The following is a 26,088-nucleotide window of genomic DNA, read 5'->3' on the forward strand; positions in this document are numbered from 1 at the left end:
ACAAAGGCATTTGTATAATTCATGAGGAAAATAATTTAATATTTCTTGAAGGGTGGCTGGGTGGCTCAGTTGGTTGAGCTTCTGGCCTCAGCTCAGGTCAGGATCCCTGGGTCCTGGGATTGAGCCCCTCCCATGGCTCCCTGTTCAGTGGGGAGTCTGCTTCTCCCTCTGCCCCTTCCCACTGCTCGAGCTCTCTCATTCTCTCAAATAAATAAATAAAATCTTTAAAAAATATGTTTCTTGAATATCTATATTATATTATTATATATATAGCTGTGGATATATTTGGCCTTTATCATACTGAGGTATGTTCCTTCTATCCCTACTTTGTTGAGGATTTTTATCATGAATGTTTATTGTACTTTGTCAAATGCCTTTTCTGCACTATTGAAAGGATCATATGGTTCTTATCCTTTCTTTTATTATTGCAGAGTAATACATTGATTGATTTGCAAATATTAAACCACCCTTGTAGCCCAGGAATAAATCCCACTTGATCATGGTGAATAATTCTTTTAATGTGCTATTGGGCCAATTCATTAGTATTTTGCTGAGAATTCTTAACATCTATCATCCATAGTTCTTTTTTTTTAGTGAAGTCTTTGATTTTGGAGTCAAGGTAATGCTAGCCTCATAGAATGAGTTTGGGAGTTTTCTTTCCATTTCTATTTTTTTTGGAATAATTTGAGAAGAATAGGTAATAACTCTCTCTAAATGTTTGGTAGAATTCCCCTGTGAAACCATCTGGTGCTGCATTTTTGTTTCTAGGGAAATTTTTGATTAGTGATTTGATTTTTTTGTTCATTATTAGTCTATTCATGTTTCCTATTTCTTCTTGTTTCAGTTTTGGTAGTTATGAGTTTCCAGGAATGTATCCATTTCTTCCAGATTGTCCAATTCGTGTGTAATTTTCATAATATTCTCTTTAAAATTGTTTGTATTTCTGTGGTGTTGGCTGTTATTTATCCTCTTTTATTTGGCATTTTATTTATTTGGGTTCTTTCTCTTTTCTTTTTGGTAAATCTGGCTAAGAGTTTGTCAATTTTATTAATTCTTTCAAAGAACTAGCTCCTAGTTTCATTGATCTGTTCTACTGATTTTTTTTTGTTTGTTTCTATATCATTTATTTTTGCTCTAATCTTTATTATTTCCTTTCCCACTGCTTGTGCTCCCACTGCTAGCTTTAGGTTTCATTTGTTGTTCTTTTTCTAGCTCCTTAAGATATAAGGTTAGGTTGTTTATTAGAGATTTTTTTGTGTGTCTTGAGGTAGACTTGATGGCTATATACTTCCCTCTCATGACTGCTTTTGCTGCATCTCAAGCGTTTTGGATCATCATGTTGTACTCTCATTTGTTTCTATGTGTTTTTTTTTTTTTTTTTAATTTCTTCTTCAATTTCCGTGGTTTTTTTTTTTTAATTTCTTCTTCAATTTCCTCATTGACCCATTAATTCTTTAGTAGCTTGTTCTTTAACTTCCATGTATTTGTGGTCTTTCCAAATTTTTTCCTGTAGTTGACTTCAAGCTTCATAGCATTGTGGTCAGAAAATATGCATGATATGCTCTCAATCTTTTTGTTCTCGTTGAGGCCTCATTCATGACCTATTCTGGAAAATGTCCCATGTGCACTTGAAAAGAATGTGTACTCTACTGCTTTAGGATAAAATATTCTGAATATATCTGTTAAGTCCATCTGGCCCACTGTGTCATTCAAAGTCATTATCTCCTTGTTGATTTTCTGCTTAGATGATCTTTCTATTGAAGTAAATGGGATGTGAAAGTCTCTTACTGTTATTGTATTATTATCAATGAGTTCCTTTGTATTTGTTATTAATTGTTTTATATATTAGGTGCTCCCAAGTTAGAGGAATAAATATTTATAATTGTTAGATCTTCATCTAGAATAATTCCTTCATTATGATATAGTGTTCTTCTTCATCTTTTGTTACAGTCCTTGGTTTAAAATCTAGTTTGTCTGATATAAGTATTACTACTGCAGATTTCTTTGACATCATTTGTATGATAAATGTTTCTCTATACCACTTTCAATCTGCAAGTATCTTTAGGTCTAAAAACCATAAGATACTTAGGAGTAAATTGAACCAATGAAGTAAAAGATCTGTATTCTGAAAACTATAAAAACATGAAAGAAATTGAAGATGACCAAAGAAATGGAACAGGATTCCATGCCCATGGATTGGAAGAACAAACATTGTAAAGATGTCTATCTTACCCAAGAAATTGAAGAAATTGAAGATGAAAGAAATTGAAGATGACCCAAAGAAATGGAATAGCATTCCATGTCCATGTATTGGAAGAACAAATATTGTAAAGATGTCTATCTTACCCAAAGCAATCTACACATTTAATGCAATCTCTATCAAAATGTCGACAGTGTTTTTCATAAAGCTAGAACAATCTAAAATTTGTATAGAACCACAAAAGACCCCAGATAGTGAAAGCAATCTTGAAAAAGAAAAGCAAAGCTGGAAGAATCACAATTCCAGACTTCAAGTTATATTACAAAGCTGTAAGGATCAAGACAGAATGCAACTGGCACAAAAACAGACAGATAAATCAATGGAACAGAATAGAAAATGTAGAAATGAACCCACAACTATATGGTCAGTTAATCTTCAATGAGGCAGGAAAGAATATCCAATGGGAAAAAAGAAGTCTCTTCAATATGCAGTGTTGGGAAAACTGGACAACAACATGCAGAGGAATGAAACTGGACCACTATATACAAAAATAAATTCAAAATTCATAAAATATCTAAATGTGAGGCAGGAAACCATCAAAATACTAGAGGAAAACACAGGCAATAACCTCCTTGACATGGGCTATATCAACTTCTTACTAGATATGTCTCTTGAGCAAGGAAAATAAAAGCAAAACAACAACAACAACAGCAATAACAACAACAACAACCAAACTATTGGAACCCCATCAAGACAAAGAGCTCCTAAAAAAAAAAAAAAAAAAAAAAAAGATAAAGAGCTTCTGCATAGGGAAGGAAATAACCAACAAAACTAAAAGGCAACCTTCAGAATGGGAGAAGATATTTGCAAATGACATATCTGATAAAGGGTATCCAAAATCTGTAAAGGACTTATCAAACTCAATAACCCCCCCCCCAAAATGATCTAATTAAAAAATGGGCAGAAGAAATGAACAAACATTTTCTGCAAAGACATACAGATGGCTATCAGACATACGAAATGATGCTCAACATCACTTATCATCAGGGAAATACAAATCAAAACTACAATGACATACCACTTCACACTTGTCAGAATGGCCAAAATTAACAACACCAGAAATAATAGGTGTTGGCAAGGATGCAGAGAAAGGGGAACTCTCTTACACTGTTGGTGGGAATGCAAGCTGGTGCAGCAACTCTGGAAAATGGTATGGAGGCTCCTCAAAAAGTTGAAAATAGAGCTACCTTACTATCCAATTGGACTACTATTTATCAAAAGGATACAAAATACTAATTCAAAGGGATGCATGCACCCAATGTTTATAGCATCTTTATTAACAATAGCCAGATTATGGAAAGAGCCTAACTGTCCATAAACTGATGAATGGATAAAGAAGCTGCAGTACACACACACACACACACAGGAATATTACTCAGCCATCAAAAAGAATGAGCTCTTACCATTTGCAAGGACATAGATAGAACTCAAAACTTAATCAGCTAAGTGAAATAAATCAATCAGAGAAAGAAATACTATATGGTTTTACTCATATGTGGAATTTAAGAAACAAAACAGATGAACATAGGGAGAAAAAAAAAGAGAGATTAACCACAAAACAGACTCTTAACTATAGAGAACAAAGTGAGAGTTGTTGGAGGGGAGGTGGGCAGAGGAATGGGTAAAATGGGTGATAAGTGTTAAGGAGGGCACTTGTTGTCTTGAGCACTGAATGTTGTATGTGAGTGATGAATCACTAAATTCTACCCCTGACACATATCATCACGCTGTTTGTTAGCTCACTGGAATTTAAATAAAAACTTGAAAAAAAACAAAGATAATTGAAAGAAGTTCATTGCAACTAGAGAGGGTAAGAAGGAAAACCAAGGGGTCATAATTGAGAAGACCCTGAAGAGAAGAAAGAGGGACCAAAGTATGCACAAGGGTGGAGTTATTTGGAGCAGGGTATTAGGATCCGTAATAAATGACATTTGAGTAGAGACTTCGAAGGAGTAGAGATGATAAGGTGAATAACCAAGGGAAGAAAAAATGTCATAACATGGACAAAAGCTTATTGTACATTAGCAAAACAAGAAAACCACTGTGGCTTTAGTAGAATCAGCAAGGGGTTCAGTTGTAAAATATTTGGGAAAGAGATAGGGTCATGAATAACGTATCATAGATTTTATTCTAAATATGATTTCAAGCCATTTGAGCTTTTATGTTGAGCAGAGGAAAGTCACAGTTTGATCTACATGTAAATGATTAGTTTATTTGCTGCTCAGATAGTAGATTGAATGAGAAACAAGAGTGGTATCAAAGTCAGTTACATGACAATTGCTGTCGCCAAGCATGAGGTGATAGAGACAAAATACAAACTTCTTTAATAATTATCTATTTAATTTAGTAGTCACCACCATTTTCTCTGTAAATAAAATATTCTTATTTTTCTTAAGAGGAATTATGGTTTATTCAAGATCACACAACTAGGAAATTATAGATTTGGTATCAATAGAAATTTTAATCATTTCATTATAATGCTTCCCATAAACACATAAAGAAGTACAAATATAAAAGGGGTGTAATTTCAGAGAAAATATCCCTAAGTAATAATGACATAAATAATTGAATTAGAATAAAGAATAGGATAATTTACTGGAACCACTTGATTTTATATTGTTAAATGCATTTTTAAAAAATATTTTATTTGTTTATTTGAGAAAGAGTATGAGCATGAATGAGTGGGGTGGGGACAGGGGGAGAAAAAGACTTCCCACTGAGTACCACCAGAGGTGGGGTAGATTCCAGGAGCCTGAGATCATAATTGAGACAAAATTAAGAGTCTGACACTTAAGGGACTGAGCCATCCAGGTGCCCCAAATGCATTTCTAATACGAGTTGTAAATATGTGCTGGGGAAAGCAAAATAAGTAAGTTGACCAATCATAATGTGTCTTTAAGATATGTCTTCTCTCTTTCAAAGAAAGATGAAAAGAAGGACAAAGTGTTTAATTTTATTGTTGTTTTCTTTAGGAGATACTGTTCATCAGGAAGGCAAGATAGAGCATATGACTTGCAGCATCTAATATTCATTTCAGAGTGTAGGCTAAGTTTTGCATGTGGGTCCTTGCTGTCTGGTGAGACTAGTAGTCCTGTAATAAGATATGCTACTACAAAAAAGTTATAAGAGTAGAAGTTTCCTATTTAAAGCACAATTTATCAATTAAATATGATCATATCCTTAGGGTAAGAGATGTGTTGTGGTTTCCTTTCTAATTGTCCACATATTGAACACAGATGTGAGGTTTCTTTTGTGGTTAACCTTTGTCAACAGCATTACTGGATTGACTTTCCTTTCACACAGCACTTGCTGTTAAGCCATCTTTTATTTCTATAAATCGCTTTGGCCAATTCCTTTTCTCTGTCAACAATGAACGTAACAGTACTTCCTTTCCGACATTTTTATTTTTTTATTTTTATTTTTTTATTTTATTTTTTTTTTCCGACATTTTTAAAAAAAGTTCATTATTCATTTGTTCCAATTGATGCTCAGAATGTTTATATCTTTTCTTGTCTCTCAGATTCCTAAATGGATGGTACTAAATCCATTCTGCTGAAGTGAGGAACAAACGGAGTGAATGTAATTTCATGAATTTAAAGTTACATGTGTATGTGGGGGATTTTATGGATGTAATTTAATTTCATTTGATAACTAAGAAAATAAGAGTATCAACCTTAGGTGGTTTCTGTGCATCTACAGTTATAAACTTTGGAATTAGTCAGATCCAGCCCTATGATCCATATCAGGATTTAGCATGTTAGAGCCTTGGGGCCAAATCCAGCCTGTTGCCTGTTTCATAAATAAAGTTTCACTGTAACTCAGAAATACCCATTAGTTTATATGCAGTTGAGCTGAGTTGTAGTGGTATAGGTGGTATGGTCTACAAAACAGAAAATACTATCTTAACTTTTATAGAAAAAAAGATATGTTGACTCCTGATCTGCATAACCTCTTTTATGAATACCTAGATTATACAGTTATTATGATTTACTAAGATTGTGGTATGTGAAGAAATGTGAGGTCTCCTGGAACACCACTGGTACCCAATTATTAGCAAGATGATACCAATAGGCATGTGACAGGATGCTGTTAAAAAGGCCCAAACAATGATACTCAGTGATGTTGGACTTGTACTCCTGTCTTGATACTCTTGTCTGTGGACTAGTAGCCCTCACCATCTGTTATAGACGCATTTCCTGCATCGTCTTTCCAAGATTTGGTAGATAATGAACTACTCCAAAATAACAATATACATTCCATTAGTCATGAGTTAGAAATATTATTTTTATTTAAATGAAATAAAACTTTTTTAATGGTTGGGAACTACTGGACTACTATATCAATGCAGTATTATAATTAATCTTTGAATTTTATTTTATTTAAACATTACTTTGTCAATATCACTGATTTACTGCAATTTACAAGTTGTACCTGTTTCATAGGACTACTACCAGTCTGTTATCCTGGCAGTCTGTTACTAAAGATAACCTAGCTGTATATTAAAATATAAACTTATATGGTGTATCAAAAAAATTATTCCTACTAGCAAGAAATTTATCATTAGGCAAACTTTGCAAGCATAATTAAAACATGTATTGATTTATTTAGGGGTAATAAACATGTGATTCATTCATACCTATTTGGCATGAAGTAAGCTCTGTAAAAATAAAGAATGTTCAGCCCCAGTGGTTTTTTTAATCAATGAATATCAGGAAGACATTCTAATAAGTGTATTTCATAATTAAGTATCAAAAAAGATAATATGCTTCTGTCAGTGGTTTTTGTTCTTGTTTGTTTATAATATTAAATTAGTTCTTGTTGGTTTTTGTAACATCAAGAAGGAAGATTTTTTCCTGGCTAAATGTCTTCTGTACAGTTAAAGAGCTGATGTGTTCTGGTACGATGACTGTATTCCTTCCATTGCTTCAGTTTTAGAAACTGTCATTTCTTTTAAGACAAAATAAGGCAAATTTCTTCTGTAAAAAAACAAACAAAAACTACAAAGTAAATATTTTACTCTTTCTAGCCACCACAAATCTTTCTTATGTATTTTTTCCTTTTTTACTCCCCTTTCTAAAAACAGAAATTATTCTTATCTCATGGGCTATACAAAAATAAGCCCAACTCATTTTTGACCCAAACACTTTCATTTGGTTTGTTAACCTCTGTTTTAATGAGCCATCCTTGTTCTAGGGAAGAAGGCCAGTGAATTCAGCAAGACCCCATGAGAAGTGAATATGCCAATTTGGTACAGGCTCCCTGGTTTTTCAAATGCTCACTTTTGTGCATTTGTTGTTATATTGCCATGTAATATTGGAGCAACAATATATCAAATCTTGAAGACTGAGACACAAAATAAGGAACCAGGTCTGTTGTAGAAATGTCAAGTGATTATTTATGTCAGATGATTTTGAGGACATCGAGTGGCCATCCTGTACAAAAAAAACATTAGAACTATATTAATAGTTTAATAATCATTAATAAATGAATTCCTTTTGTGCATGGCTTATTCCTTGTGTAATGTAAGGATCCAGATATGGTATCCAAAATAGTATAACCTGAGTAAGCTTAACTTATGCCTTCCAATGGAGCAAAAATCGGAGTAAAGAATCCTGGGATATAGAATTTTAAAAATGGAGATATTTTGCAAAGCGTATTTGGAGCACTGAGGAGAGAGGTCTTCTAACCTTAGAAATACTGACCTAATTGACATATTACAAGTTTGGAAGGCTTCTAAGAATCTTGGAGGTTTTTTTTTTTAATATTTCATTTATTTATTCATGAGAGACAGAGAGGCAGAGAGAGAAGCAGGCTCCATGCAGGGAGACCAATGTGGGACTCAATCCCAGGACTCCAGGATCATGACCCCGGCTGAGGACAGGCACTCAACCCCTGAGCCACCCAGGCATCCCAAATCTTGGGAGATTTAATGAAGATCCTTTCTTCTTCATCACGGCTATAGTCCAGGAAGGTAAAGAAACAATTTGTTGAACTTCTTTTATACTTTTCTAGGAAAAAAAAAATCTTAAAAAAAAAATCTTTAATTATTTTATTTATACTCTCCTCAATTTAAAACTTTTGGTAAAAAATAAAACATTTCAGAACTATCAAAACTCCTTTTAATCACCCTATAAGCAGCAAACAAACAAATTAAAAAGTTCTATATTTTTTTGAGGCATAAAAACCAAAGATATTGGATCAATGCTCACAGGGTGCCAGAGTTGAAACTTGTGAAATTTCATAATATAAAAATTCTTTTTTCTAAGTTCTAATTCTACTTTTCATTAGCGAATGTGATTGAGGCCCAAATCAATCCTATTACGAGTATGGCAGGCAAGAATTTAAGGATGTCTGAGGACACTATGCAGTCTTATTTTGTAAGCTTTACAAACCCTGAAAGCAGGGTGATAACAATGACATGAATAAGAATCATTTCAACATATTTTATACTTTCACCATCTTTGTTGGTCAGTGTTTTCAAACTGACATGAGTTTTGTCATAAAGAGAAGTGAGAGTCAGGTGTTCAAGGCCAAAAGGAATGCTACTTTGGTCAGGCAAGAAGGGAATTGGTTTGACTTTGCTCCAAGCAGGCAATTAAGGGATGATGAATTAGAATCCCCTCAAAGCAGGAACCCTATTACTCTCAGACATGTCATGCACTCTGAAGTGTAAAATGCCTGATCATAAATAATAATGTCACTAATTGTGTAAAAAAAAAAAAAAAACCTGAAACAAATACTGTTGCTATATGTAAGTGGCATCATTGATTGAAAAAAAATAAACTTCATCTCAAATATTTTTGCTGTAATCGTAAACACATAATTTTAGTCCTTAAAATACAAGTGGAAGGACATGACATGATACTAGGACAGTATCTGTTCCTTTATTTTAAGACATGTAGAAGATGCTAAACATCCTTATTGAGATATGCATCAAAGTAACTAATTGAAAATCAAACCTTTTGTAGTAATGTTTGAGTTAAAATCTTAAAAAACCTAGTTGAAGTTTATGAGTATGATATGAATATAGGTTATTATGAGATTTTTATCCATTATGGTTATAAGTAGCTATAAGTATACATGTATATATATATGTGTGTGTGTTTACATATATAAATATATTACAGTATGCAAGTAATAAATACTAGGTAAATCAATAAATGAATGATTAATACTTGCAATAGATACAACTGTTTAAAAATTGCTAACTTTATTCAAGTTGCTAGAGTTAATGAAAATAATTTATGTGACATATCAGCTACATTTCTGTCAAATGATAATGTGAACTTAATGAAAACACATTCATTACATTTTTATTTTCGTCAACATAATACCTTTGAAATTAGTTCTTTACCAAATTGATAATGCCATTATATTCACAAATAATATATTTTAAAATACCTACACTGATAGTAATCAATAGAAATTCTGGAAAGTTTGCATCTACCTCATTAAAACTCTACTAACTTTTTTAAAAACATTTTTCCAGCCTTATTGTGAAGTATTAACTATAATACTATGTGTAAGTTTAAATGTACATGTCGATTTGACACAGTTATATATTGTAAAATGACTACTACCATATGCTAACATCTCCATAATCATACCTCCACACAGAAACTCATTTAGACTTAAAAAATAAATAAGCTTCACTACTGCTCATTTGAGAAAATTGTTTTTTCTAGCTAGATGAAAATTTTGCTACTTTTATGCTGTCACACAATGATTTCACAATATTAATGTCAAAACTTCTGAAAGTCCAAGACTTTCATTTTTTGTGGATTTAGTATTTTTCTTTCCAGTGGGAAGTTGAAAAGTTCCTTTCCATTTTTCTTCTATTCCAAAACAATGTAAAGTTTTGGTGTTTTGAACAAGCACATTTAATTCTTAGCATAGCCATGTAAGGTGTGTATTATTTTCTGCATTTTAGAGATGAGGAATTTGAATCTTATATATGTTCAATAGCTAGCCAAGTTCACCAAGTAGGGGCAGAGTTTAGACCTCAATCAATTCTAGCTAACTAGAATTAGTTAGCACCCAGAGGGCACCTGAGTGGCTCAGTGGCTGAGAGTCTGTCATTGGCTCAGGTAGTGATGGGGGGGGATCCTGGGACAAGCCCCCCACCTTAGGCTCTCTGCAGGGGGCTTGCTTCTCCCTCTGCCTGTCTCTCTCTCTCTTTCTCTCTCTTCATGAATAAATAAATAAATAATTTTTTAAATTAAAAAAAAAATTTAAAAACTTCTAGTTGACTCAAAAGTCTGTTTAATTTTTTTTTACTGCCTTACACTATAATCAGATATTTAAAATAACCATCTGAGGTTACTTTTCCTTTATACATATTTTTATAACTTGAGACTTTCAATTTTTGTATTTTAGGCAGATCACTTGTTTCTTGGACTTTTTTTTTTTTTTTGCCTGCTTTTCTCAAAACATGTTATACTATACAATTTTTTTTTTTTTTTAGATTTCCATTTTAGGTACAGACACAAGGACTACAACCTATACGTTTTGACTGGATTTAGATATTGCCAGTTCTTCAGTCACGAATTTACTGATAATCTCTTTCTTTACTTTTTTTTTTTTTTTAAGATTTTATTTATTTATTCATGAGACACACACACACAGAAGCAGAGACACAGGCAGAGGGAGAAGCAGGCTCCACGCAGGGAGCCTGACTTGGGACTAGATTCCTGATCTCCAGGATCAGGCTCTGGGCTCAAGGCGGCGCTAAACTCCTGAGCCACCTGGGCTACCCTCTTTCTTTACTGTAAATGGTTAATCTCGGGATCCCTGGGTGACTCAGTGGTTTGGCTCCTGCCTTCGGCCCAGGGCGTGATCCTGGAGACCGGGAATCGAGTCCCACGTGGGGCTCCCTACATGGAGCCTCTGCCTCTGCCTCATTCTCCCTCTGCCTCTCTCTCTCTCTGTGTCTCTCATGAATAAATAAATAAAATCTTAAAAAAATGGTTAATCTCATCCACTGTACGTGCGTTCACACACACATGCATATATGTAAATCAGTGCAAATCTCATTCTGGGTAGAAAGGGCACCTAATTCTGACTTGTGTACTAACTATATAATCATAAGAGATGTGGCAAAGTATAATAGAAAGAACATAGACTCTAATCATAATTTCAAAATAAACTGGGATTCTGTTTGTTTAGCTGGGGTTTTGTTGAGCTAACAATACCTATCTGATTCTGAGAAAGATGCTTGAATCTGAATGCTTGTTTCATTATCCTAAATTGTGGATAACCCTAGTGAGTTCATAATGTCATGATAAGGATTAAATTACATATATAAAATCCTAACACACTCTTCAAAATATTGTTGTAGCCATTGTTATATAAACAGGGCATAATGATGCTCTGATGACAGGGTGCTTGAGAATGGAAAAGCATATATGTAAAATATCTAGTACAGTGCCTGACACAGAGAAGGTGTTCTCTAAATGGTAGCTATTATGATTTAAGAGCCATCTGTTATAGCCTGAGATTAATTCATCTGGAAGATTTCAGTCATGTAATAAACAGATGTTGAGTATGTGCACTATTTTAGGACATGTGCTTAGGGTAGAAGGGAAATAAAGTGAAACAAGATATGACTATTGCCCTCAAGGAACACATAATGTAGCTACATTATATTCATTTACATATCATGTGCATACACATATATAATTATGTGTATTAAATACATTAAATGTGTTAATTATAATGCATATATCATGTATTAAATATAAATAATTCTATATTATATTAATTATACATAATTATATATGTATACATATTAAGTAACTATAATACTGTACTATGACCAAAGAGCCATAATAAAATGTTTTGAGATGGGGAAAGGGTTACTGTCTTTGGAAGTTTGAGTATTATTCCTTTAATTCATAAAAAAAAATGTGGAATTCTGTAAGTTAGTTTTAGTTAATAGGATTTGATGTTGAGGATTTATGTTTTTTGCTTTTACAATTTTCCTCCTAGCATAATTAGAATGATTCCTGTATTCTGGCAGTGTTTTCTGTGTAATAGTACATACACACACATCTGTATACAAAGAGAATAATATATTGGCAAAACACATTGAAGCTGTCTTTTGTTTGATTTGTATTTCTTTTAGGCTTAACACATAATTCAGTTTTATGTGTTCATTTTTTTTCAAGCTTATTAAAAAGGGTAAAAAATAAATACTTCATAATTTCATTTTTACCATAAAATATATGTTCCCTCTTGGTATATCAAACATTTTAAAACATTAATGGCTAGTTTTCTTCTGCCTTTTTTTATTGAAAGGCAAATATACTTAGGGGATATTGTACACTGGAAGTATTTATAATAAAAAACAAAACTAGATAGGTTACTAAAGGAGTCCTGTGTACAAGATTCAAGTCAACTAATAGAAAAACATTGAATTTTTCCTTCTTAAGAAACCAAGTTTATTTATCAAGTGTTCACTTAAGTAGAATTAGGTCTGTGTTCTGTTTTATTTTATATTCTAACCCATTTTTGTTACGGGATATGAGTGGTGGAAATGTGACAGCTGTGCTAACTAAGGATGACAATAGGGTAAAGGACAAGGAAAAAGCCTTTTGTAATGTAATTTTAAATGGTATCATCATTTATTTTCAGTTGGCATTCAATTTCCAATACATTCACTTTAAAATGCATTACTGTTTAGTTTTGAATGTTATGGTAATTTTGGAGTTGACTTAGCTTTTCTCAGAGTCACAGATATGAGGCATATTAATGCACATGAGTTCCAGATGACAAATGGTGCTTGAAGTTTCCATGTCTGCTAATTCATTTTTGATTATAACATGGATGTCTTCTGAAATATAAATGACATTTGCCTAGCCCAACGGTCATCTGATTTGAACATACGATGTGATGCTTCACTGATGTTTGAACTTTGGAGTCATTTCAAATTCATTGATGATAGTGCTTATAAAGGCCATGTTCCCAGACTCAGAATGCAATAAACTAAGTCTGTATCAGTTGCTTCTCAGGGACAATATATATAGAAAGTATTTGGAATTAATTTAGCAACCTTTGCAATCAGAGGATGTTTCACATTGCTTACATTTTCAAAACCAAGTTTAAATGGTCCAGATTGCATTGTGTCAAGGAATTCCATCTACATGTGTCAAGGAATTCAGCTATGTGAGTAGTCTTGGATCTTAGTTTTAGACAAATAATGGCAGCTTTTAGTGTCTATTAGGGGAAAAATGGCAGTCATTCAAGTAAATAAGTTTTAAAGGTGAGTTCAATTTTTATCATTAGCCACCTAAATCAGCTTGATATTGAGAAAAGAAGTGGTTAGAAAAGTTGTAACACTATGCTTAGTTGATTTTTATACCACAAATTATTTTTATGTATTTAAATTTTTCTTACATATTTTGAAAGTTGTTAGCCTCTAATACAAAAGATAAAAACATATGTGTGTTTCCTTATTCATCCTCCTTGAAGCTCTTCCCAGATTCTAATTTTTCTATTGTTTTAAATTCCTTCTTGAGTGTTAGAATGACATCAAATTCTTGAGTGTTACAGTGACATCACACTATGAATTCATTAAGATCCAGTAATGTGTCTGAAATAGGCTGTGCTATGGGAAGTAGTCTCTTAAGATTTGAAAAACAATAAAACTGACTAAATGTCAATTTGCTTTTTTATAATTTACATGATTCTAAACAATCAGAGGTATACTATTCGTCCTTAAAACATTCTTTTGTTCCTATAGCTTCTAAATGGCTACTGAGTTATATTTGAATTATAATAATGTACTTTAAAGCTATATTTTAAGTGTTAGCATTTTAACACTACATCCTACTGAGGAAGTTAATTTGAAGAAATCCTAGTGATACATTCAACTATAACACTCAGGGGAAGTTCATAATGTTCCAAAAATGCTTGAGCTTTTTGGTGGTGAAATGCTTTGTTTTCAGGTGTCATATTCTATATTCTTACAATTATACATTACATTTGGAATAAACAAAGATAGTTAATGATTGTGTGGAACTAGAACTTGAATTGCTTCAATTCTATTATCATCTAATTCATTTGAAACGTCTGTGTTAAATTTCCAGGAATTTGTTGAGAAATTCTTTCTCTAAATTATCCTTATATTAAATTTTTTTCTAACTATTTGTATATCTGTTGCATCAGGAAAAAATTTTTTGAAATTCAAGTAGATAAAAATATTCTCAATTAAGTACTAAGTAAGACAGGTTGACAAATTTGGTTAAAATGATTATTGAAAGCTTTCCATTTTGACAAAGTCTTTGACAAATTTTTTTTTTTTGTCAGAAATTAAGGCTCTTAAACAGAAATGTTAAATGTTGAATGTTACTACTCACACTGTGGCAGACTAAAATTTAAGTATAATTTTCTTTTGAGGGGAAAAACAGAATTATGGTATTAAAATTAAATGATTAATCTATTAATTTTCCTTTTTGTACAGTAATATTTAATTTATTTTTATTGACATGATTATATATAAAGTAAAATATAAGAAGTTTCATTGTGTTTCTTTTCTGTCCATTGTGGTTCATTTCATTGTATGATCATAACTAAAAATAACTTTGTTCCATAGAAGAGGAAGTGCTAAAAACTTATTCTCTACATGAAAACATGCCTGGTACACTATTGATAGGAACTGTAACAAAAGCCAGAGAAAATTAAAAAATAATTCAGCAACTTGCTTAAAAGAAGTAAATACCAGCCTGCTTTTTTTTTTTTTTTTTTTTTTTTTTGTCATTTCAAATGCATTACAAATTCTGTGTGAGTATTCTCATTTAAAATATCTCTGTAAGTGAAGGAAAAAGTAAGGGAAAGAGTTATGACCCCTTTAGCAACAATTCTCTAATTTGTTCAAAAATAATTATCATGACTTTTACTGCCTATTATTACTTTTTCATTTCTAATAAATCAACATTTACATTATCTTACCATGATGGATTTTAAGTCTCCTCACCCCTATCCCAGTTCAGGTGATACTGAAATGGAAACAGTGTTATGTGATAAAAAAAAAAAAAAAATATATATATATATATATATATATATATATATATATATATATTACAATTGGAAACATGACAACTCAAATCCAGATTTCTAATAAGTGGAAGATACATACAAACTATAAAATAGAAGTTTGTATTCTTATGTACAGTATGCTACGGGATAACGTATAAAAAAGGGAGCTAGAGCATAGGAATAAATCTGAATTCTTCCCTTTTTCTCAAGGATTAACACATCCAATATTTTTATTTTTTGTTTTTTATGAAGTTCATATTTAATGTGGAATCTGAAAATAAACAAACCAAAGGTAAAACAAAGACAAGAAGATGTGTGAAAAAGAGAAATCAGTTGTACTAGTAAGCAAGGCTTTACTAATTTATTTTTGGTTTTCAGCATCACATTACTGGCTTCAAGCAAATGAATTTCCAATGTTTCTGATTCATCCAATGTTCTATATTATAGAAGTCTTTGTTGCCGATACCATTAACTTCATCATTAAACACCACTTGACTCAGCAGCCACAGCCCTACTGCCTTTCAGATGGGAAGGTAAGTTTTCCTGACTACTGTCATGATAATAGGTCTTCCTCCTTCTACCCCAGAAGACTGAGAAACAACCAAAGCACTTATTCTGGCTGCTTGATTTAATTCTATCTCTTGCTGCTTAATCTCATTAAGAGATAGGAAAGTGGGTCCTTATCTTACCCACTTTCTCCACTGTGGTGTTGTTTTCTTTTTCTTAGAGAGGGAGGATCAGAGAGAGAAGAAAAGAGAGAGTCTTAAGCAGACTCCACAACCAGCATGGAGTCCCATGTGGAGCTCAGTCTCAGGACCCTGATATCATGACCTGAGCTGAAATCAAGAGTCTGGTGCTTAACCAACTGAGCCACCCAGATGCCCTTCAGGTAATCTTCTCATTCCCCCCTCATCTGCTATGTGAAATTATTATCCAATATTTTAAAATTTAAATCTATATATATTCAATCATTGTTTTGCTGTAGTGTACTTTATTAAGAGGTGATATATGGGATATTAGATTTGATTTTGATGGCATTTGTCTTAAGAAGTTAGAAACAAACATCTAAATATTCTTAACAATGTCAACATGTGAGAAAACAAATGTTGTATTCCAGTACAAGATAACTCTTATTTCTGAAAATGTGTAGTTTTCATATATTTACACTTTAAGAAATCATTTAAGAAATGAAAAATAATAATGGGAATTAGCTTCTGAATGCATTCTTTTAAAGTAAGATACAACAAAAATCCGATGATATAAATCTGGAGTATTTACACGGTAGCTACCTAAATGAAATATTTTCAAATTTGCTAATAAGCTCTCTTGAGTAAGTATTGAACTCTCTCTGTATAGCAGGCCTTGTAATAGATGTAATGGTACTCACTTTAAGAAGATGCCATTGTAACACTTGAGAAGCCGCAATTTGATAAAAAATACATTTTTAATTTTTTAATTTTTAAAAAAGATTTTGTTTATTTATTCATGAGAAACACAGAGAGAGAGAGGCAGAGACAAAGCCAGAGGGAGAAGCAGGCTCCATGCAGCCTGATGTGGGACTCCATCTTGGGACCATGGGATCATGCCCTGAGCCAAAGGCAGATACTCAACCACTGAGCCACCCAGGTGTCCCAAAAGTACATTTTTAAAAAAGAAATATCACCATCATCAACAAAAACAAGAAAGGCAAAAACAAGTCCAGACTACAGTTCATTCAATGAAAATAACTCGATTGCAATGACTATGATAGATTATTACATTATTAAATTTGCATTCCAGATAAATATTTATGTTGTCATTTGAATGAGTCTATATTAATCTTAAAAAGTAAAACTAGTTAAAGGAGCTATAGCTATGCATTGAACCAAAAGGAAGTGGGAACAGACTGGTTATTCTTATAGAAGGGAATTTTAAGATTGAAGAGGTTGATAGCAGTGGCTTATTGGAATTGTATTTCAAAGATAATTCTGATATGGAAAATAAGACTAACTGATTTTTTTAACTATATAGCACAGAAAAAGAAGTCTCCCACAGTCTATTTTTCTATACATAGAACGAGATTTGATGTGACAGCTCATGTGTTATGGTTTTGTTAGATATAATAAGTATGGAATATTTGAAAACTGGCAACATTTGTTAATAAAAAATAAGAAAGATAAGCTGACTATAAAACAAATTCAATCAAAATATATCGGGTTTTTATACTAAGGAAGCCCTGCAAAAGTTGGAAGGAGTCTCAGATTTAATATTAAAAATTTTTTCTTTGAATGTCATTTCAGGTTAGAAGATATATTATTACCAAATACATTCCAAGCACACATTTTCTTGAAAACTAGACTATAAAATGAATTTAATGTAGCTAACACTGCAGTTCTTGATTTATGAGTGGATGCTAAAAAGTTGTTTCCCTGTAGGGAAAATTATTCCAAGCTTTGTAAGTTTCATATCTATTTTGCAATTAGGTTAATTTCTATTTGAAATTCTCCAACTTTACCCTTTTGTCACAAAAAAATCATTAAATGTGAGCAATACAAAAAAAAAGCCTTGTTTTTGTCAAAAAAAATTCAGTTTGGAATTTCAAATCTACCCACAAGTAAGTGCTTCTAAATATGCTTTGATATATAGAATATGAAAATTAGTAAAAATGATTGTTCTCTATGACACTTTCTGGCATATTCCATTATTTCATGTAATTTGACTGATAGGTAAATTTCTAAAATTGTCATCTTTGAATGTTTATCTTAAAAGAAATATAATTATACATATAGCAACCATTTTCAAGGAGACAAAACCAGATTGCACAAATTGTTTGATACTAGATTTCTTTTAAAAAATATATTTATTTATTCATGAGAGACACAGAGATGCAGAGACATAGGCAGAGGGAGAAGCAGGCTCCTGATAGGGAGCCCGATATGGGACTCGATCCCAGGAGCACATGGTTAGGACCTGAGCTGAAGGCAGACGCTCAACTGCTGAGCTACCCAGGCATCCCAATACTAGATTTCAAAACAAATATAAATATGTGATTATGGGGATCCCTGGGTGGTGCAGCGGTTTGGCTCCTGCCTTTGGCCCAGGGCGCGATCCTGGAGACCCGGGATCGAATCCTACGTCGGGCTCTCAGTGCATAGAGCCTGCTTCTCCCTCTGCCTGTGTCTCTGCCTCTCTCTCTCTCTCACTGTGTGCCTATCATAAAATAAGTAAAAATTTAAAAAAAATTAAAAAAATATGTGATTATGAATAGGAGACTTAATCCCTTTACCATTGCTTTTGGACCAGTCTCCTGATATTCTATGAAAATTTTTGCAGTGAAATTGGTACTACAACCTCTCTTAACCATTTCTGTCTCTCTTCAGAATCTCAGACATATGTATCTCTTTCTAATGCTGTGGCTTTAAGGGACCCAGGGTTTATTTTCAAAACCATTTGTAGAATGACTAGTGTATGAAAAGTTGTGATACAGCCATATGTTGATTGTCATTTCCCATCATTTCTCTACCTTTTGACCTACATGTTTGGGAGAGCGTAGGTAACTTTTTTTTTTCCTTCTTACAGATCTTTGTGAAGGGAAACAATTTTGTTGAGGATACATTTGTTTTTCATTTGTTTGTTTGTTTTGCTATGGCTGCTGTTTGTTTTCTTTTGGTGTTTGTTCAACTTTATTTTCCATTTTTTATTATAAGAAAACCTGTATTCATACTCAAAAAAAGCCTCTCTAATTACATGTTTGTGGGGATGCTGATTTTCTAGCTACAGATGTGGACATGAAACGTATCCAAGAACCTTTGGTTAATCTGGATGTTGGGTGAAAGAGAATCATGTTTTCCTCTGGGATCACTGAGTCCAAGGAGCAGCAATCTTAGATTCTTCAGTGCCCTTCACACCCCAATATGGAGGACAGATAGAGCCAGCAAAGAGAAGGAGAAAATCCAGTAATGATGAAGATTGAGAGAGATAGAGAGTAATATCCCTTGAAGTTTCTGTTTAGTTTAGCATCATCTGAGTTGAATTTGAGTTTCTTGTTTCTGTTACTTCAAAGAACAACAATAAAAAATAGTTCAAAAAAGCTATTTCTTGATAATATTGAATCTATATGCATGTTTTGCAATTGAATGTAACATATGTGTGCATGTCTTAAATTTACCTCCTCATTTCCTGCCTCCATGGACAATAGTTTTTTCATCTGATACAATTTATGATTTACTTCTTAAACTATGGCATACAAGAACTAGTATAGGCTTTTATCTAATCACTCCCAATTCTCACCTGATAAAAACAACCAAATATTTGACTTCAAGCATGGTCTGATCACTGTAAGCACTAACTTACATATTAGGTACAAAGAGAAAGCTAGAAGGAAATGTCATTCAAAATATTTATATCAAAAGCATTAGAGCGTATCTATTCTCCATTAGGTATTATAAAGAGAATACTTTGATGGATGAAGATTTGTCTTCTTTGAGCTGATCTCTCTCAATGTTATGGATAATAAAGCACTTTCTTTGCAAATACCACACACTCTGAAAATCATGTTACTGGCTACACTACAAAATTCAATTAGTTACGTTATTCTAAAAATAGTTAGTTTCTACTGAATGAGCTTTCATATGTGCTAGCATCTTCAAGCACATGCTTTTGTGAATGCATATTGAAATAATTAAACTGAGTTACTTAATGCACATTTAGTTGGAACTTTGTACATTAAAATGATTTATAATTATTAGAGGAAAAGGAAAATACACCTTGCCTTTGATTATAAAGATGATTTTCTCAAGCAGGCATGTTAAATTTAGTGTTGCTGATAAAGATTTCAAAGATTTTTTCTTTTTGTGTTTTTAGCATGCAATGTACATTTCAGTGAAATATATTGAAGCTTTCCCTCTCTGCTGTGTAACCTTGGCCAAACTTCTAACACAATGATCCTCTAGTGCCTAGCTTTGGATGATGCTTAGAGTTGGCATTCAATAAATTTCTCTTTGATCAGCTGGGAAATGACATATCATGCCTTTAATATGTCAAGGTACCAAGAATACTAAAACACTTTTTGTAATTATAACATTTAGCTTCCAGAATGCATTTAATTGTGTTATTACTGTGAGATGATAATAGCATGAAAGTCCACATTCTAATTACAGTTTGGCTCCCATTTTGTTTTTGGTTATGAACAACACCTCTTTGTAATATACAGTAAGCAGTGCACTATAAAACTGTATAGCCAGTAGTTTCTATCCTAAAATCGTCGATATAAAGCTCATGCCTTTCAATATATATTAGTACAGCTCATTCTAAACACCTTGGAAAGACAGAATCATGGTCATGGTTTCTGGTGCTATGGTTGGTGACCTTCACAGAGGTTCAAGTTGGGGTTTGAAATCTAGCCTGTAACCATTATACCAGCAGAGCCTTGTCAGTTTGGAGAACTTGTGTCCCTTTCTAATTTGCAATATAGTGTATTAATGCATAGAGGTGCATCGGAACAAAGTGATTTTAAATGATGGTGGATCCCCACTAGCAAGGAGCTGACAGGGTAGTGATAAACCATACTTGGACAAGACTTCATCTGAAACTAGGAACCTGTTGATGGGATGGGCTATCCTGTTATTTGGTTGGTGATTTCTAAAAATGCAGGAAAGAAGAGGGGTAGAGTGCAGCATAGGAGGGAGGAACACCTTATGAGTGAAAGAGACAGTAACTGGACATTCTGTCAAGGAGGTTACTAACACTACTTTAGAGTCTCATAAGCCATGTAAGGTTTGACTTTTCAAAGCTAACCCTCCCTTGTCCTTCTCCTAAGACTCAGTCCTGAAAAAACTGCAATGGCTACAAGAGAAGGATATGTGTAGCTGGGATAGGGCAGCAAATTGATCTTCACCTACCCCTCTCCCACTGCCAACTTCAGGCCTGAGGTGGGATCTACTACAAACATGGTGGGCTTGGCAGTAAAGAGGGGTGAAGAGAGTGGAGAAGTTTTGAATGACAAGAAGAAGTATATTTTAAATTAGATCGGATTTTTTAATACCTGAAAAAGTACAGGTACTTGTTAATACCTGTAAGTCATAAAGAAAGCTATGGAATCTCCACAAGATTTTATCCAGGAGTAGGAAAGAACAAGCCTGCAGAGTGTGTTCAAAGAGAATAAATGTGAGAGCAAACAAAATTACTTTTTGTTCACACTCCACTAAGTTCAATAAATACACTGGATCCACTGGCATAATTTCCATAAGTTGCTTCTTCTTCTAAAACTGAGAATTGTATTGGTTTGTGCTGAAGAAACAATTTTCCATTTTCTGAATAAACATGAATTAGTTTTTGATGTGCACCGTTTAACTCTCCAGCCATTAAATGTATCAGATAAAGTTTCACCTTGTTTACTTGTTTTTCTATCAATTAGAATTTTCTATCAGAATTTTCTGGCCAGCCCTATTGTGCATATTTATTATGAGAGCCAATTTCCTCAGAATGATGCTGTGATCTCAAAAGATTTTTTAGTACAATCAAAATGATGCTCAAACTACATTCAGAATTATTTTGGTGTTAAATGATTTTTATCATATTATGTAAGCAGAGAAAATGCATGTAATTTACATGGTTATGATGATTGTATTTCCCAAATCACAAATCAAGAAATGTGGTCTGACAAATGATGTTTGGATTATATCCAAGTACAAGAAAGCACCTACATTGCCCAAACATTGTCACTAGTTTAGTGTTTGTGGTTTAATGCCTTCGGTCTAAAGCACTGACATACACAACATTAAAAATATTTAAAATTAACATTAAAATATTAAAAATATGTACAGGGAATATATTTGTATTATCAAGGATAAATTACTTTAAGCAGGTGGCACCACACTATCCCTTAATACCAAAACCTTAGCTTGCTTTTCTTGCTTCTGTCTTTTGGAACTAATTTTGATCTGAGAAATATAATCCATTAGATTTCATTAATCAGTTTGTTTGTTTGCCCAATCATGTCATTAAATCCCCTGCCATATCGCTAGATACAGAATCTGTCTACCACACTGCTCTTTCAAAAATTTAATTAAATTAGGTTGTAGGCCAGTCAATATAATTATATTTCTAGGTCCTGTTAATGCACCGTTTTTGGTATTTGAATTCAACTTATTTTTGCTGAATAAAGGTCAGTTATTTTTCTTTGTTTTGTGCTTATTTTCACTGCTGTTCTTTAATATACATGTGCTCTATTCTTCCATTACTGTATTCTAAGTCAGGAAATGAGACACTCAAGAATAGTTTAGGACACTAGATCAAGCATCATCAAAGTTCTTAATTATATTTTGAAATGATCCCAAATGATAGTATTTATCTAAGAATAAACCAAGCATTACAGTAAAAGAGGTGTGAAATAGCCATATAAACACTCCTACTATTAGGTTTTTTTTTTTTTTTTTTTGGTTTACTAAGAACATCATTAACAAGAAAGTAGCAGAATCTTTTTCTCTTTTCAGTTTAGAATAATTGCTGGTATGGTCTAACATTTATATAAAATGGCAAACCTCAAAGAGACTGAAAGCCAAAATGCATCTGTATACATCCAAGCATTAAAAGTAGTCAAGCCCAATTTTAGTCAATGAAGGAATGACTGAGTAAGGGACAGAAAGTGTTTTCCATTAATTACAAATGCAGAATTTGGCAGGGGATGGGGGGGACAAAAGCTCCAAGGTATAATAGGCAATTTACTTGGCAGATATCTACCACCACACTAAAATAAATCATGCAAAGGTAACACTCTGCCATTTAATAGTTTTCCCCTTGGTTATATTCACTAATTTAATCAGTTTCTTAAATGTCTTGTTTTAAGGTCTGGATCCTTAGCTTAATTGTCAATCATTTTTATTATGCAACAAGCTAAGTTTATAGAATATTTTTATGCCTTGCTTAAGGAAAAGACTCACTAAACACAGCATTTTATTTTATTTTATTTTTTTCTAATATCTTCAAGCTTGTAATTGAAGGTCTAAGCAAACTTAACAAGATGAATGTTTCATTTACCTTTGGATAGGTGTGTGTTTTTTTTTTTTTTTTAATTCATGTCAAGAAAAAAGTTCAAGTCATAGTTTATTTTTTAATTTTTTAAGAGATTTATTTATTTATTTGAGAGAGAGAGAGAGAGCACATGTGGGGGCACAGGAGGGAGGAGCAGAGGGAGAGGGAGAGAGAAAATCCCAAGCAGACTCTGTGCAGAGCCCTTTGTGGGGCTCCATCCCACAACACTGAGATCATTACCTCAGCCAGAATCATAGCTCAATCGACTATGTCCCCCAAGCACCCCACAAATTGCAGCTTAGCTATTAATCCTGGTTGATTCTTAGGTTGTGATTTGTCAATAAGAAAAAGTTAATTAGTATTCCTTTAATTAACAATTTATTAATTACAAATGTACCTGTTAGAAGCAATTCAAATTATCTTAGAAGGAATGCAATTAAAATGCAAAACCACAAATATTTAAATAGTTCCACAGAATCTGTTCCAAATAATATTAACTTACAATTAAATAAAAAAGCCCTAAAGAAATAAAATCACTGTGAATAAAAATTATCTGGGGAAAAAATAAAAGAATCTACCTGTAGAAAGAGACCCACAAAGATAACAGATACATGCTAAATCAACAGTACGTTCCTTGATATATTTAAAGAAACAAATAATATGATGGAAACTCTCACCTAGTTTATATAAAGCTAGAAAAGAGCATCACTTCCACTCTAAACAGAAGACTAAATTGTATAAACTACAAAATTATAATTTTTTATTCCATCAAAGAGTTAAGGTTAAATCCCAGAACAGAGAAATCCAAGCAAGAGAGGGAATACATGGAAAGAATATGCAGCTCCAGCAGATAAGAGGAAATTCGAATTTTATCACACTGTTGGAGAATGAATGTGGGTTAGCTCAACATAGGTGCCTCAAACAGAAGGGAATTTTCACTCTTGTAGAGGCTGTTTTCCATGGACTTCCCCTGAATTCTCACAAAAAGAGTTGTGCATATCTGAGAGATGGGAGAAAACCTCTCATGGGTGGAATAGGCAAAGAGGAAGTCTACCATTATTTGAAAACCAGGAAGCTCCATCTCTCTTGCCTGGATCTTCATTAACACTAAAAAGCTTTAAGATATATGGGGAAGAGTGGGAAGTTCTATCACTCTCAGGGCGCAAGTAGACCACCCACTATTCCTGTGGGAATATGTCAGCAAAGAGCTCTCCACAACATCCTTCCTGTATCAATAGATTCAGAGTCCTTAGTACCATAGAAGGCGAATCTCTCCCACACAAGATCCACTATGGCCATAATATAGAGTTGTGCTTTCATGAGGAGATGATACAGGAATCCTGAGAAAGCCCCATTGATAAACCCCAGGTATATGGGACCTCACTGAGACTGATCCTGGACCAGAGCAAAAGAGAATTGCTTCTGTCACCAGCAGGCTAGAAAGAGATCACATTCTTCCCTGGGGAAGGAGGAAGAGTCCTTCCCTCTGGGGAGAGACCCTCCATGTTGCAGGTGTGCTAGGATGGCTGAAACCTGAGGTTGGAGCAGAAACATGGAGAAAAATCCTCTGGTAGCTTAGCTCCTACCTTAAGCACAAGGAGTCATGTGAACAATTTGAATATTGTTGTGCATTTAAGGTGACAAAAGCAGCAATAAAACCCAAACTCAGCTCAATTCCTGACCAGATGTCTCAATGCTTCAAACTAACATTCTGGCAAAAGAAGAACCAGGCTCATTTCCAGACATAAATACAAATTATCTCAGTTTCTACTGTTCTCACATGATATCAAATATTCAACAAGAAATTATGTTATATATTATTAGAAAAACCTCTCCTATTTGCTAAGAGGTTTGTTTTTTTGTTTTGGTTTTGTTTAAATTAGAACTGGAGGGCATCCCCGGTAGCTCAGCGATTTAGTGCCACCTTCAGTCCAGGGCTTCATCCTGGAGATCTGGGATCGAGTCCCACTTCAGGCTCTCTGCTTCTTCCTCTGCCTGTGTCTCTGCCTCTGTCTCTGTCTCTCTCTCTCATTCTCTGTGTCTCTAATAAATAATCTTTAAAAAAATAAAATAAATTAGAACTGAATGCTGTTGAATGAATTTTTCATATGTCAAATAAGATGATCATATGGCTTTTCTTTTAGTTCGTTATATAGTCAATTTCACTGATTCAATTTCAAATGTTAAGAGAACCCTGAATTCCTAAAATAAACTCCACACAGTAATGGTCACTCTACTTACACGTTGTGGGATTCACTTTGGTAAACTTTCGTTTGGAATTTTTGCCTCTTAAATTCATGAGGGATGTTGCACTTTGTTTCTTTACTTGTGATGACTTTGATAATAGGATTTTACTGACCTCATAAAATGAGATTTTTCCCTTGGTATGTTTTGGTATTATTTCTTCTTTAAATGTTTAGAAGAATTTACTTATGAAACCATTTGACCTTGAACTGCCTTTTTGTTTTGTGTTTTGTTTTGTATTTTGTGAGTGGATTAAAATACAAACTCAACTTTTAAAATAAATATTGACAATTTTAATATTCTAATTCAGCAAAATTTGTCAGTTTTTATCTTACAAGCAATTTCCTCCTTTCATTGAAATTGCCAAATAGTTTCATAAAGTAGATCATAATATTATTATACCTTTAAAATCTGTAATCAGTTACTTATAATTGATACAGATATTTTAGGTCTTCTCTATTATCGTTTCTTTTCCTCTTTAAAAAAATATTTTATTTATTTATTTGTGTGTGTGTGAGAGAGAAAGCATGTGTGCAGGA

The sequence above is a fragment of the Canis lupus genome, chromosome 18 (assembly GCF_048164855.1).
Source record: "Canis lupus baileyi chromosome 18, mCanLup2.hap1, whole genome shotgun sequence".
NCBI lineage: Eukaryota > Metazoa > Chordata > Mammalia > Carnivora > Canidae > Canis > Canis lupus.